Below are 14,570 nucleotides of genomic sequence, written 5' to 3'. Positions count from 1 at the left end.
GTTGAACAGGGGCCCCAGAGCGAAGGCGTCTAAGAACATAAGGATTGGAAAGGGTAGACATCGTAGAATTTTATGATTTGGGTTGGTTGACTCAATTCTTTTCCTTCGTTTTACTTGGGTAAATTTCGCACTTTGGGAGGTACGGGCTAAGTATTTCATGGCTCGCTCTTTTCGCTCTCCCTCTTCTCTTTCTATTTTTTCCTTTTTGCATGGGATTTCTCCCCAACATAAATCCTTCAAAATTTTATTTGGGCTAAAAGGTAGATGGTTGTGGTTTTTGAGTCACGAGGCGAGACTGAGTGAGCCTCGTTTGGTAGGCCTATAGTGGACCTTTAATTTTAGTACGCCTAGGGTGGACCTTTCATTTTAGTAGGCCTAGGGTGGACCTTTAAATTGTCTTACTTTGCAAGCGTATTTAGTCGTTTCTTAAAATGTGCAAATAGCGTAGATTCAAAATGTTGTTTTACCTTATTGAATTTTAACGAAAGAATTACATCGAAAATAATTTTTTGCTCCTTTTCAGATTCCAGTTTCTAGGGTTTAATTGGAAGTTGTGATTTAGACTCAAACTTTCATTAATCTTTCTGATTATAACCCGTGTATGAATACAAGGAGGTGGCCTAGACTCAAAATAATGACATGGCGTAAGCCTATAATACTTGAGCCAGCGACTCTAAGACTTAGGCTAATTGGACCATAACTTTCGTTGGTTGACACTTTAGATTTTAACCCTTGGGTGTTCATTTGTCATGCGCCATTTTGCTTAATGTTGGCAAGGTAGTTAGTTGGGGAGATCGAATTTTTATTTTTGCAAGACTAGAATCATTGGTGCGGCTTCTCTCTTAGCGTGTATTGCTTTACCCCAATGGTAGCCTTATGGCATGCCGATTTGGGTATTTTCATGGTTTGTCATGTTGTATTCATGGAAAATCTTTTTAGTCCGTACTTAGGGGTACTTCAAGGAGCGAGTGGCTCAAGAGGACTATGATAGTCGTGACCCAATGTGATCATAAGCCTTGAGGCCATTAATTTTGTGCTAATGGTATTGACACCTTAGGTTCACTTTGGGGGTTGTGCGACTATGGGGGAATGATTTTCAGAATGTGACTGTTTCCATTTTGCAAATACTATAATATATTCTTTTTATTGGTAAGAGAGAGTATTAAGGCCGTTGATTCTTAGCAAAGGATGACAATTACTTATGGGTGCTTATTGATTTAAATGATAGGAGAGGAGACTCAATATGGTTTAACCTTTTAACTTGCAGAACGACACCAAGCATTAGGACCGATTCTATGGATAAGAAAACTAAGACTTAGGATTTGGATTGTACTTTGGCATAGCCTAGTCTAGACTCGGATTTATTTATTTTCTATTCGAACATTATTTTTCCTTGAAGACTCTATTTGAACATTATTTTTTGAATACTTCGCCCACGTGACATTCAAGGTCATTTAATTAGCATGTTCGGTTTTTGGTGCCGAGCATTGTCGTCATAGGAGGCCTAACAACGACAGAAAGAGTTATTTTATTTTTTTACAAGTCGCTTTTAGAATCGAGTGCTTTCATACACCCTCGTAGCAAAAAAAAAATTCACGAAAAGTTTTTTTTTTTTGTTACGTATTTTCTTCATGCGTGGGCGCCGAGGCTGCTGCTCCTGACCAAAAGGCCAGGCAGCAACTTCAGCGCCCAGCAGTGGGCGTTAGAAATATTGGCGCCCAGCCAGGGGCGCTGAAAATGCGTCCCTAACTGGTGCTCGATTTCTGTTTGCGTATATTTTTTGTTTATGCGACTTGATTTTGCGCGCTTGCCTTATAATGTCCTTTACGCGTTGTACAGCGTTTGTGGGATTCGTTATGGGCCATCCCGAGCGTCGCTTATTTTTGTGGCGATCGTTCGGGTTTGCGGAACGCGTATTTCGGTATAACTCTTTGGCAAATTGGTTTATGAATGTTTGGGCAATTTTTAAGGTCGTTAGTTTTTCTAAGATAGTTTGTCACACACAATCATATATTTCGCTACACATAACTAACATTCCATCATGAGGCAATAATAACATGTCATGTAGTTTATGATAGGCTTCTATGGGTAGTTGTTGGTACCGCTTCTATCGTAGATCCAACACATGCCCCGGTCGAGGTAGTGTCTTCAGCAGACGAATTTTGCTCAAGAGGCCAACCCGCAAGTGCAAGCCAAGGGGGCATGCAGGCGAGAGGGACCTAATGAGCGAGCGATTGGGTTTGGGATAGGTGTACTACCTGCACAAGTACCGACTGGGCAACATGCGCGGCGTATGCACCCCCTTATTGGCGAAAAAGGTATCCTTAGTCCAAACTCCCGAGGGAGCCGAGATTCGTTATGCTGTTCTGCCCGTTCACATTAATATGCTGATTTTCAGGTCGTCCCAACTTGATGGGGAAATAAACGCGGGGTAGGATCGTTTCACCCTTCGGCTATTTTGATTACCTACAAGCACGAGTATTTCCTTCACTATCCCCAGCGGAGTCGCCACTGTGAGGGGTTCGAAAAAGCACGAGGCTAATGCGTGACCTCGTCCCTCGTGGGTGTGACGCTTCTTTTTATTCAATCAAGTGTAATTGGATTTCCTGTGAGTTTACACCCAATTGACTAGTAATATAGGAGTCGCCATTCAGTTTTTAACGACAATGAGAAAAACTGACAAAACCCGGTTATCGTGACATAAAGGGAGTGCAATTATGTTTGACCACGACGGCCGTAGGTTCCCTTGTGATCCCTGGTGTGGGGATCTCTCAACATACACCCGCGAGGTAGAGATTGAGGGTTCGGGGGACTGTAACTACCGAGAGGAGTACTTCGCTCGTCGATAACTCCAGAGGCAGGATATCCTTGCTAGCTCCGCATAAATAATTGAAGGGACATGCGTTAACTATTAAACTAATCTGAGTTGATTTTAGCAATATGCAACATATAATACTAGATCGATCGCGATTATCTGATTTAAATAGCATTAAGGGACCTAGCATGATAATCCAATTTCCCAAAAATATTATATTTGTTAGGCGTGATAGAACAATCAGATTTAGTTAGTTTAACAGTTCATAAAAAGGGCGAGGAAAGCAATTAAATCATCGAGAAGGGGCACATTACGACGCACCCTTGAGAGGTGCGTCACGGTTCTCAGAAAACTGACCACTTTGACTTTGCTATTTCTGCTTTTTATTTAACGAATCTCAATTATGGGACAGGATACGTTCTGTTCGATTTATGGATCGATTGCGACAGAACTCGTGAACAATTTCGCAGCGTGAGGCTTAGGCTAAGGGTTGGAGTCAATACTCAGAATATAATTGTGTTGTGTGTGTGTTCCTTTCACGTCGAATGTGGGGCTGTATTTATAAGGAAGAGTTCGTGGAAAGATAGAATTGCAGAGTTCTAATCCACAAAGAATTAGGAAAAAACACGTACCCAGGTATTTTCAGCGCCCAGCTCTGGGCGTCAAAGATTTCGGCGCCCAGCTCTGGGCGTTGAAAATAGGACCCATGCAATTTCAGCGCCTAGGGCTGGGCGTTGAAATTGATGTTTGGGCTGTTTTCTTAGTCAGATTCAGATTCCTGAAATCCGTAGTGTTTGAGACTTAATCGAGTCTTTTAGTGCGTATCAATTTCATGACGGAATGCGTCTGGGCCCGTTACGAACTCTAGGCTCGTTAGGATTTTAATTAATACGTAACTCTTATTTTCGAATCATATTGGGAATAGGATTCTCGCAGTTTTCTATCTCATTTAGGATTTATGTTGGAGTGCAACACCTAATTCTGACAGGTTTCTATCTTTTATGACTTGCCACTTTTAGAAGCTACCCTTTACGGCAGTTACTATTTTTAGCAGGTTTCCATAAATAGCAGGTTTCGGGTGAAATGAAAAGGGGAATTGAGATTCGTTATTTTATAGGAGATGCGTTGTCAAGTGGAGATTTACACTTTCATCATCGAACCTTCCCTTTCGGGAATGGGGACAAATGTAGGTGTCTACAAAGGTGAGCATTCTGTATTAATTTACCTTTTTTCGTCTTTAGCAGCTTGCCAACTTAACTGGTGTGAAGGATGACTTGGTTGGGAGGAGTGGATATAGATAGGAAAGATGTAGTAACAGAATTAGTCAAATAATCTAAACTCGCTTTAGTTTTATATTGTTTATAGACATCAAACATAACTTACATTTAAGTTTTTATTATATTGGTATCATGATTTCACCTACTCATTGTTTCAGTTGGCGATTTCTGCTGGAAATATTGTTAACCTAAGATAAAATGTTCTATTTTGTTTATTCTATGGATGTTTCTTGAAGGTTCTAGACTGCAGTGAAGCACTGATGCTTGGTATTTTTCTTTATTTCAATTTTGGTGACTTGGGTATTTTTATTTCGTGGGCCTAGTTGTCTTAACTCAATTTTTGTCACCTGTTTCTTGAAACTTTAGGTAATTTTATTTTTATATAGATGTTTTATATAATCATGACGTTTGCTCAGGTATGAAAATGGGAAATTTGCAACATTAAATCATGTCATCCAAATGTATTATTTATTTTCCGGTATGTTTCACTATCATTATTATTTTTTTTCTTGTAGATTTAGTGAATATATGGTTTAAAAGTTAACTAATATATGGTTTAACATTTTAAGAAGTTCTTGAAAAATCTCAAAAGGAGCTAAGGAACGGAAAAAAGGAAGCATACACACTAGTGGAAAAAACGCCTATTGTGGCGGGCTTTTTGGCCTTGTTGAGGCGGGCATTGTTCGCTTCAATAGTGGGGGCTGCAACAGGTCTAATAGTTGTTGAGGCGGGCTTTGTTCGCCTCAAAAACAGACTTGTTGAGGGGGGCTTTACTTTTGTTCGCCTCAACAAATGGGTCCAATATTAGCGTGATTTTTAGGCCCTGTTATGGCGTATCTCATTGCCCGCCTCAACTAGTTACTGGGTCAAAGTAAATTTGTATTTTGTAATATTTATATTTTTTCTGTAAAGTCTTGGTAAGCGTGCATGTTATCAAATTTCTGTGACAAAACATTGAAATCGTAAACCTTTCTCATTATTATTAATAAAATATAGAGTACAAGAACAAAATTATCACTGGTTTTTCCAAGGGGATACATCTGAATTTCTTTAGTATTACATTATCTTACAAGGTTTAACAAATCAAAGTACAAAATTAACGAACTAAGATAGTTCTAAACTGCACAAATTGACACCTCTCCCACCCAGGACCAACCTGCAAAAAAAGAAAATATCAACAAGTCAAAAATTACCTAATAATAAAAAGTATAGCCAAAATGAAGATAAAGAAAACTTGTAATAGGAAATCAATGGCCATGAATTTGTACCAGAGATGAAAATATGAACATGATGTTCATTTAAAGATTATACTTAAAAAAATAAATCCTAAAAAACAAACAAAAAAAGATAAGAAAATATTTAATATGAACTCCAGATCTGAAAGAATTTTTTTTTAAAAAATCAGATACTTTAAAGGTATTGTTGATTAACCTTAAAATGAATATTTATTTTAAAAGATAAGAAAAAGGAACTTACTCTTCTAAAGAATTACAGATGATGAGGTCTTCCACCACCGAGATCCTAACGCCGCCATGAGTTTGTGCCGCTAAATCCACCGCTCGCGTCAAAGACGGATCTAAATTATTAAATTAATAATCAGTACAACGAATTCTCCCAAAAAAATAAAAATTAATTGAATATGCAACAAACCGTCAACATTAACAAAGAAATCTAAACATCCCTTAAATCATAAATAAATAATAAAATACAGCAAAAATCAAAATTCAATCAAAAATAAAAGTGGAAAGACGAGGAAATGGTTTGGTACCTAGCTTGTTTGTATCAAGATCTTGAAATACTTACGGAAGACGGTTTGCTTATGCTCTCCATCTTTGTGAACCATAAACACGGAAGAAGTTCGATCAAAGCCCGAATTTCTTCAACAAAGAATGGAGATAAGGATACGAAAAGATCAAAGAAACAAGGGATTCAGTGAAAAAATGGCAAACTTAAATGAAGAAAACAACAAAGGAGATCGAAGGATAGAAAAAAACGGCTAAGGAAAATGAAGTGTAAAAAAGGAAATGAAATGTAAAACCCTAACTGCAGTGATTGTTTTGTGTTGAGGCAGATGGGTCACTTTATTTGGGCCGTCGAAATCGTTGAGGCGGGTAAGTCAAAGTTCGCCTCGACTGGATACCTCTAATAAGGCGGGCTGGGCCTATGTTCGCTTCTACAAAGCTATTGGGGCGAACATGGGGTCAGCCCGCCTCGACAGCTCAGGCAAATGGGGCGTATAATTTTTTGCCCCCCTCAACAGGGACTAATGAGGCGTATAATATTTTGCCCCCCTCAACAGGGGGGCTTCAATAAATGTTTTTTCTACTAGTGACAACATTGGATCTTCTAGCTTTATCAGGGGTAATTGTTTTCTCTTATATGAAGTATAAAGATTGACGTTTTGATTTTTTTATATCCTCTCTATGTTCAAATTTTATTATTTGGTGTAGTTTTGATTTGTTTCTATGTTTAAACTTTCGTAAATATGTATTGTATGATTCCATTCACATGCTTGCTTCCTTTTATTCGAAAGTATTTCAACTAGTGGCTTTTTATCCCATTTCTTATATTATTAGATCATTTAGGTCATATGGTTTACTTATATGCTACGTATTTTGCTAAGTTGAAGCAAACTAAGGAGTGTATGTACTGCTTTGTTTTTGCGTGTGGTAAGGGTTAGTCCAGATATTCTCTTGCTTTCGTTATCTAGCTTGTCCATTTTGACCATGATGTTTCTTTTAGAGGAAGCTTCTTATGAACATTCATCATTTCATTTATGCTCCTAAATAAAATATAATGTTCTGGTTATTTACATGTCTCTGCTTGTGGATGGATTATGTCAGGGAGTCATAAGCCATGTAATTTCTTTCTTCCCCTTGTTTGTGTTCAAGAGTTTAACTTAATTCTTATCCTTATGTACTCTGTATTTTTTTCAGGTGATGCGGATTCTAGTCATTTAATTTATTTTTCCAGGTGATAAGGACTTAAGTACTGAGGATGCATCCCTGTCTTTCACAACATCATATCGAAGATTTTAACTACTGTATTCACAGTCACTAGGTTGCGCAGAAAAAGTGTACATTGTTATCTCCTTTGTATATGAAACAAAGTAACTATAAATTTGGTTAGTTTAGAGCCTACTTAGGATTATTAGGCAAATTAAATGTTAGGATGCTCTGTTGTAATACTTGTAATAAGTACTTGTTATATCTATGAAAAAGTTTATTATTTGGTTAATCTATTTTTCTCAAAGTGGAGTTATTTTTGTTCTATTCAGTTTTATTATTTGAGGTAACTTATAAGTTCCGTATCAATGAGGTATATATACTAGAAAGGGAAGGTCGAGACTAGAATTGAAGAAATGGCTTTAGGCGGCATTTATTTAGTGCTTTACCAGCATAATCTATAAATGCCGCTATATGTTTGGGCGACATTGGTTCTAGCGACATTTTCACATAAATGTCGCTACAGCTGCTAGTGGCATATATAAATGCCGCCTAAGCCTAAAATAAATGCCGCTAGAGGCCGTTTTAGTTGTAGTGGCTATATTCCTATATTTGTTGACCTTGAGTAAAACTTTTACATTTCCTGCCACCAAGATCTCCATCCTTTCATCACTAAATAAAGCTCGCATCTAAAACCTTCAATCAAACCTCAATCATCAAAGTACTTCAATTATACTTTAATCCCATCATTTCTTTACTTGAGCAAAATCTTAGCCACCAGAATCTCCACTCTTTCTTCACCAAAATGATTTAGAATCTCCAAAACCACGATCAAATCACAATCAATAATATAGAATAGAACACGACAAAGATTTCAAATTCGATGCACAAAGTGTCCCTAGTATTAATGAAACTAAAAAAATACTAGAGCAAGAAATAACTTCGATGGAAAAATAATTAGAGTTACCAAATATTTAAAACATAGGAAATTAAATCCGAAACCCACTAATTGAAACTAAAAAATACTAGAGCAAGAAATCACTTCGATGGAAAATAAATTAGAGTTACCGAATATGTGAAACGTAGGAAATTAAATACAACACCCACTTATTATTTAATCCTCTTCATCTTCCTCTTCCTATTCCTCTTCGCCTTCCTCTTCCTTTTCCTCTTCCTCTTCCTCTTTGTCAGTCCCACTGGACGTCTCCTCTTTCTCTTTCTCAAACCCACTAGACGTCCCACTGGACGTCCCAATGGTCGTCCCACTAGTCGGGCCATCATCCTCATGATCTGTTTCAGCATCGTAGTACGGATTGTCCGGGTCGTCTTCGTGTTCACTCTCAACCTTATATCTCTCGTCTACTAAATTCACCTCTTCCTCCTTTTTGTCGTCGTTGTCGACACCAGCGCTGCAAAAAAAAAACCCACATTAATTTATAATTTAAAGCTGCAAATGCATAGTTATATTGAGTAGAAAAAAAAAAACTTGCCCATTAGCCATGACAGTTTTAGAGCAATGGAAGAACAGAGGAGCAATTGAAGAATAGAGGAGCAATTGAAGAATAGAGGAGCAATTGAAGAACAGAGTGCTCAACTATGGCAGTGGAAGAGCATTTAGCTATTATTTATACTAATAACAACTCACTTTTTCTAGTCAAAGTCATTATAATCATGAAACGAGAAACGAGAATTGTATGAGTTCCAAATTAGAACGACTGATATATCCTAGTGTCATGCAAAACGAACGACATTTTAATTAGAGTTACTCGGTTATTTGGTGAATTATTTTTGGAGAGTACTGTTGTATGGTTGATTGTTTTGGATGTGCCTTTTGTGAACAATTGATATACTTTTAAGGTCATATAAAGATTGTGAATAGACAAAAACAATAGGACTAAATATTTAAGTCAATTGTATTTCGACCAATTTTAATTTTCCATCTTCTTAAATTAACGGACAATTTTACAATAGCTACAATAAAATGGTAGCCACTATAATTATTTGAATCTCAACCATATAAAATATAAGACTAATCTAAATCATCCATTAAGTTGACTTTAAAGATATTAAAAAATAGTTACTAAAAAAATAAAAATAAAAAATACAACAAAATTAATGAATAAAAATTACTTAGTAAAACCCCACGACCAATCTTTCAGTTTTGGGACTCTATATTTATATCTCCCTCTCTCTGTGTCTCTCTCCTAAAAGGCTAAAATCCATCATTAGCTCGATCTGTTGTTAAAGAGTTAAGCTTTTAAAGACTAATTTGGGAAAATTCTGAATTAGAATAGAGGATATTGGTGATGTGGGTAAAAATACCCAGCCAGCATGGCCCAACTACACTGTGCCACGTGGCACATACTCGTAAGCAGAACGCCTACTTGGCAGCTATTATGTAGTGGGTAAATGATGATGTATGAGTGAAACAAGAGAAGATTCACCGCTTTTAGGCCCATGACCCAATGCAGAGAATATTATGATTAAGACACTTGTCATGTCATGATGACCTAGCCAATCATGTGCTTCCTTCCTAGGGTTTCCCCCAAAAGGGGGAGGCTATAAATACACTCAATTCCCAAGGAATTAGAACAGGTTTCTAGAGAGAGAAACACCCTTTAATTTCATACAGTTAATGCTTTCTCTTTACTAAGCACTTCTTCCTAAAAAACCCTAATCTTACTTAAGCACCGGAGGGAATATTCCTACGGGAATATTCTTATTTTGCAGGAAAGCCGCCCGACGTGGGCTGGACTCGACTCTACGTGGAACCGGATACCTCCTCGTCATCAACCATTGGAAAAACTCCCACAACATTTGGCGCCGTATGTGGGGAGGTAAGGTAACATGGTAGACGTTCAGCACTTCGGAGACGCGCCCATCAATCGAAACGAAATTGACGAGACCACAATGAATGGTGACCGTCCTCCTCGAGGGAGAGACGAGAGAAGCAACCATTCCGTGGGGCAGGGCAGTCGTCATGATCCCCCTCCTGAACCACAACCTGAGCAAGTCCAGGTGGAAGATGAGACGGGTCAGCCTTCATTTCCTCCAGGTGGTCACTTGAGGGCCGACGCCGATACAGTCATGGAGGACAACCCAGATCTTCCGGTGTCAGCTGGTCAACTCAAAGATATTCTGGCCGGATTTAAGGCGCAGATGGACACACTTCAAGATGAGATCAAGACCATCCGCTCTCAGTCTCATAGGACGGGGATGCCATTCTTTAATGGACTCACTCGGTCCAATCACTAGTGGAAAAACGTTTAATTCCATCGCTGCATTTGCGTCGCCATTCTGAACATGTGACGCAAAAGACAAATTTTCGCATAAAATTTTGTCATTTGCGCCGCAGCTTTGTTAAACTGCGAGGCAAATGACTCTAGGATGCTCCCAGAGTCATTTGCGTCGCAGATTAGTAAAATTGCGACGCAATTTAATCAATCAAGTGTGTCGCAGCTTTACTATTCTTCGAGGCAAATGACTCTGGGAGCATCCTAGAGTCATTTGCCACGCAGTTTAACAAAGCTGCGACGCAATGTGTATTTTTTTTCAAATTCGCGCTTCACTATTCTGACTTAGGGTATTCGACAAACGAATTGAAACATTGCTTCTACTTCCCAAATGAAACCAACACTACTTCTACTCCCAATTCCCAAACGAAACCAACACCAACCCTGCTTCGTTCTCACCGGCAGCCGTCATTCACTGCCGTCGCCCACTCCTTCACTGTGTTCCCCTTGCTCTGCACTCCTTCCTGCTTCCCCTGCGGTTCTGCCATTCCCCTAAACCCTGCGGTTCCCCTAAACCCTGCTTCCCCCGCGGTTCTGCCGCTCCCTGTTTAGATCCGCCGCCCACGGCAGTCGCCCACATCACGGCCGCTGCCCACGGCAGTCTCCCACAGCACAGCCGTCGCCGCCCACTCCGCCTCCATTGTTCATTGTCCTCTCTCCTCTCTTAGGTATTGAATTTTAATTGTGAATTTTAATTTTAATTGTAGACATTATGATTGAATTTTAATTATGCATTATAATTGAATTATAATTGTTGATATTATTTTTGTCTCAGATTTTTAATATTGATTGATTTTGGCTTTCTGGGGTTTTATAAGTTTTTGTTAATTTTGATTGAGTTTGTTTTTTTTTTTTCTAAAGTGGGTTTTGATTTTTTTGAATTGGGTTTGTTAATTTGTTTATGCTGTAGAATAATTAGTTCTTTTTTACTTTTATTTGGTGCAAGTTTTGTGAACTTTTGGCTGGATTAGATCTTATTTGCCCTAATTTTAGTTAATTTGATTAATTTATGGTATAAATTTAGCTTTTTTAACTAACACAATTTACATTTAGTTATTGTACTTAACTTTTTTTGCATACTGTATTCCTCCAGGATTTATTATTGCATTAGTTGTCCTAATATTCCTACTACTAGTTGAGGTTGCTTCAGGGAAATAAGAAGTTCAACAACTGGTTATATTGTGATTGTAAATGTCTATTATCTTATTACAATATCTAAAAAATAGGAATCACAAGTTGTTGATGAATTCAAGTTCTGGCCTGGGTGCTAACTTGTTCTACAGTATGTTCAACTGGTGTATCATGCTCATCAAAGATAGATTTATGAGAACTATGTTTTGCTTGGTCTATTGTATTGTGTTGTATAGGTTTAGTGTTCAACTAATCATGTAGAGGTACTTGCAAGCTTCTGGAACTTAGCTGACTGTATCATGTCCATGAAGAATGAGATACATGATGCATTCTTGCTGACTATTCTCAGAAGTTAATCTAATGGCTTGTTGTTGCTGTCTTTTTGTTAGTATAGATGAATATAAGGATCGTTTGGATTCTCTTGTCTGCAGTTGCACTGTAATGATAGAGAGTGGTATATCAGTAACTCTATAGCCATATCCTTTCCTATTATCTCATGTCAAGTAATTGAAGAGCTTCTTTAAGTATTCTGCAAATACTTGTATAGTTGTATTAATGCTTTGATATATCATTTTTCTGGTGCAATTTGGTTTTATTATTTTAAGATGCTATGAATTATATCCTTTAAAAATGTCTGATTGTCAGTTAGGATTTCTTGATGGATATCTGATGACAAAGATGATCATATTTAGCTACTTCTTTTACATTGACATGATGAGTTTGAAGATGCCGAGGGTGTATGGATCAGTGCTCTGCTCCTCTCTATACTATTCCAAGATGCTAGTGTTGCTTGTGACCCTGCAGTTGTCCGTGTCATACCTTTGCTTGCACTAATGCTGAAATCTGATGAAATGATTGACAGGTTATTCGCTACTCAGGCAATGGCTAGCCTTGTCAGCCATGGAAATAAGGGGATAATATTATGTCTTCCCTATTTGCTTGTGTCACTCAAATAATCTCCTTAATTTTGTATTGCACTCCGTATGTTATAAGTATTTTACATAACTTTTTTTCAGGGTGTACAAATAAAAGTTATCCACTCTCCAAAGTCATTTTATCCATCTAAGAAAATTTTCTCTATAGACAAGAGAAATGTTAATAGTAAAGCAATGAAGATTGCTAATACAGTTCCATATTTTCTATATCAGATTCATGTAGTTAGTACGTAGTCCTTCCCTGCATCTAAAAGATCTTCCAGAATTCTTTATTCGGGGTGGTAATACAGAATGAAGCCAATTTTTTCTTCTCGCCTCACTTAGCGCCTGGTCCGTGGCCATGAAGATGTCATGGTTTCTGCTGCTGCTGTAAATACTGTCACTATAGTTTTTAGTACACTCTAAATGAATTTTGGGTGCTACCAATTGTATGAAATCTTCTATTATAGGGTGTCAATATATGTGTAAGTTCAGTTCCACTAAGCTAATCTTATATGGAAGTCACATACAACTAGTCTCGTTTACTGTTTTAGAGCAGATGTTTCCTGGAAGTTGTTACCTTTTCTTGGTCTGGCAAACATATATAAAATTGTAGAATCATACTCAATTTTTTTTGGTAAAAGTAGAGCATTATTCTGAACTTTTCTTCTTGGGTTAGGTGTAGAATTTGATGGCTCAATTCAACATGGTTATGATCAATTTTATTGTTTCTTCTGCCTATAATGTACACAGTGAGTTTTATTCTTGTTTCCTCACCTTCTAGCTTTCCAACCCCCCTGGATTTCTTAAGAATGGTTGTTTCTCGTTGTGTTTCTAATAAATTTATGGTCTTGCTATTTCTATGCAGCAATTCTGGAAGCAGCAGTTCTGGGAGCAGCAGTTCTGACAGCAGCAGGTGTGATCTGTTCATTTTAGTTGTTATTCTGTTCTGTTCTGTTTCGTTCATGTTCTGTTCTGTGTTGTTCTGTTGTTGTTCTGTGCATCCTATGCTGTTCATTCTGTTCTGTTCGTGCATTATGATACCGAGGCTGATTTGCGTTAGTTTGAGCACTTAATAGATCACGGCCTGACTAATAAATTCAAAGCTACCTTACAGATGGTCTCAAATCCTGTATTTATGAAAGTACATTCGCAGAATATTGATGCAATATCTGGTGGCTAGCTCACAGCAGCTGCTCATGACTTTCAATTTTGATATTAACAAAGAGTCATATAACCTTTTCCTAAAACAACTAGAGCGAGTAGTCATAGGTAGAATGAACATCTTCAAACCAAGGTGTAAGCCTAGACTTACAAATCTTGATTACGATAACATGGATGAAACTATTTTCCTGTCATGCTTTAAATGTGAAATAATAGATTGTAAAGAGCCTTAGAACGACCCAATTAGCCTTAAATGTGAAATAATAGATTGTAAAGAGCCTTAGAAAGTTGCAAATATGCATATTAAATGTGTAATAAGTTTGAAAACATTCCTTAGGTTCTTTAGTTCAAAGTTGGGTTCGAAAACGCCATTTTTGCCCAAATATATCCTAGAACGACCCAATTAGCCTTAAATGTGAAATAATAGATTGTAAAGAGCCTTAGAAAGTTGTAAATATGCATATTAAACGTGTAATAAGTTTGAAAACATTCCTTAGGTTCTTTAGTTCAAAGTTGGGTTCGAAAACTTCATTTTTGCCTAAAAATGACCTAGAACGACCCAATTAGCCTTAAATGTGAAATAATAGATTGTAAAGAGCCTTAGAAAGTTGTAAATATGCATATTAAACGTGTAATAAGTTTGAAAGCATTCCTTAGGTTCTTTAGTTCAAAGTTGGGTTCGAAAACTTCATTTTTGCCTAAAAATGACCTAGAACGACCCAATTAGCCTTAAATGTGAAATAATAGATTATAAAGAGCCTTAGAAAGTTGTAAATATGCATATTAAATGTGTAATAAGTTTGAAAACATTCCTTAGGTTCTTTAGTTCAAAGTTGGGTTCGAAAACGTCATTTTTGCCCAAATATGACCTAGAACGACCCAATTAGCCTTAAATGTGAAATAATAGATTGTAAAGAGCCTTAGAAAGTTATAAATATGCATATTAAACGTGTAATAAGTTTGAAAACATTCCTTAGGTTCTTTAGTTCAAAGTTGGGTTCGAAAACGTCATTTTTGCCCAAATATGTCCT

The 14,570-nt window shown here is 37.4% G+C and overlaps 1 long non-coding RNA gene across 1 annotated transcript; it reads right to left on the bottom strand.

Moving 5' to 3' along the window:
* Positions 1-5,046: 5,046 nt before the first annotated feature.
* Positions 5,047-6,536, bottom strand: LOC110800130 (uncharacterized). The gene is made up of 3 exons (XR_002536547.2): positions 5,861-6,536; positions 5,569-5,668; positions 5,047-5,248 (listed from the first exon to the last, which is right to left on the bottom strand). It is a non-coding gene; the product is annotated as an uncharacterized lncRNA (long non-coding RNA).
* Between the last annotated feature and the right edge of the window lie 8,034 nt (positions 6,537-14,570).

Source organism: Spinacia oleracea, chromosome 1 (assembly GCF_020520425.1).
Source record: "Spinacia oleracea cultivar Varoflay chromosome 1, BTI_SOV_V1, whole genome shotgun sequence".
In the NCBI taxonomy this organism is placed as follows: domain Eukaryota; kingdom Viridiplantae; phylum Streptophyta; class Magnoliopsida; order Caryophyllales; family Amaranthaceae; genus Spinacia; species Spinacia oleracea.
The sequence above is the reverse complement of the archived record's forward strand: the minus strand, read 5'-3'. Positions and strand labels throughout refer to the sequence as shown.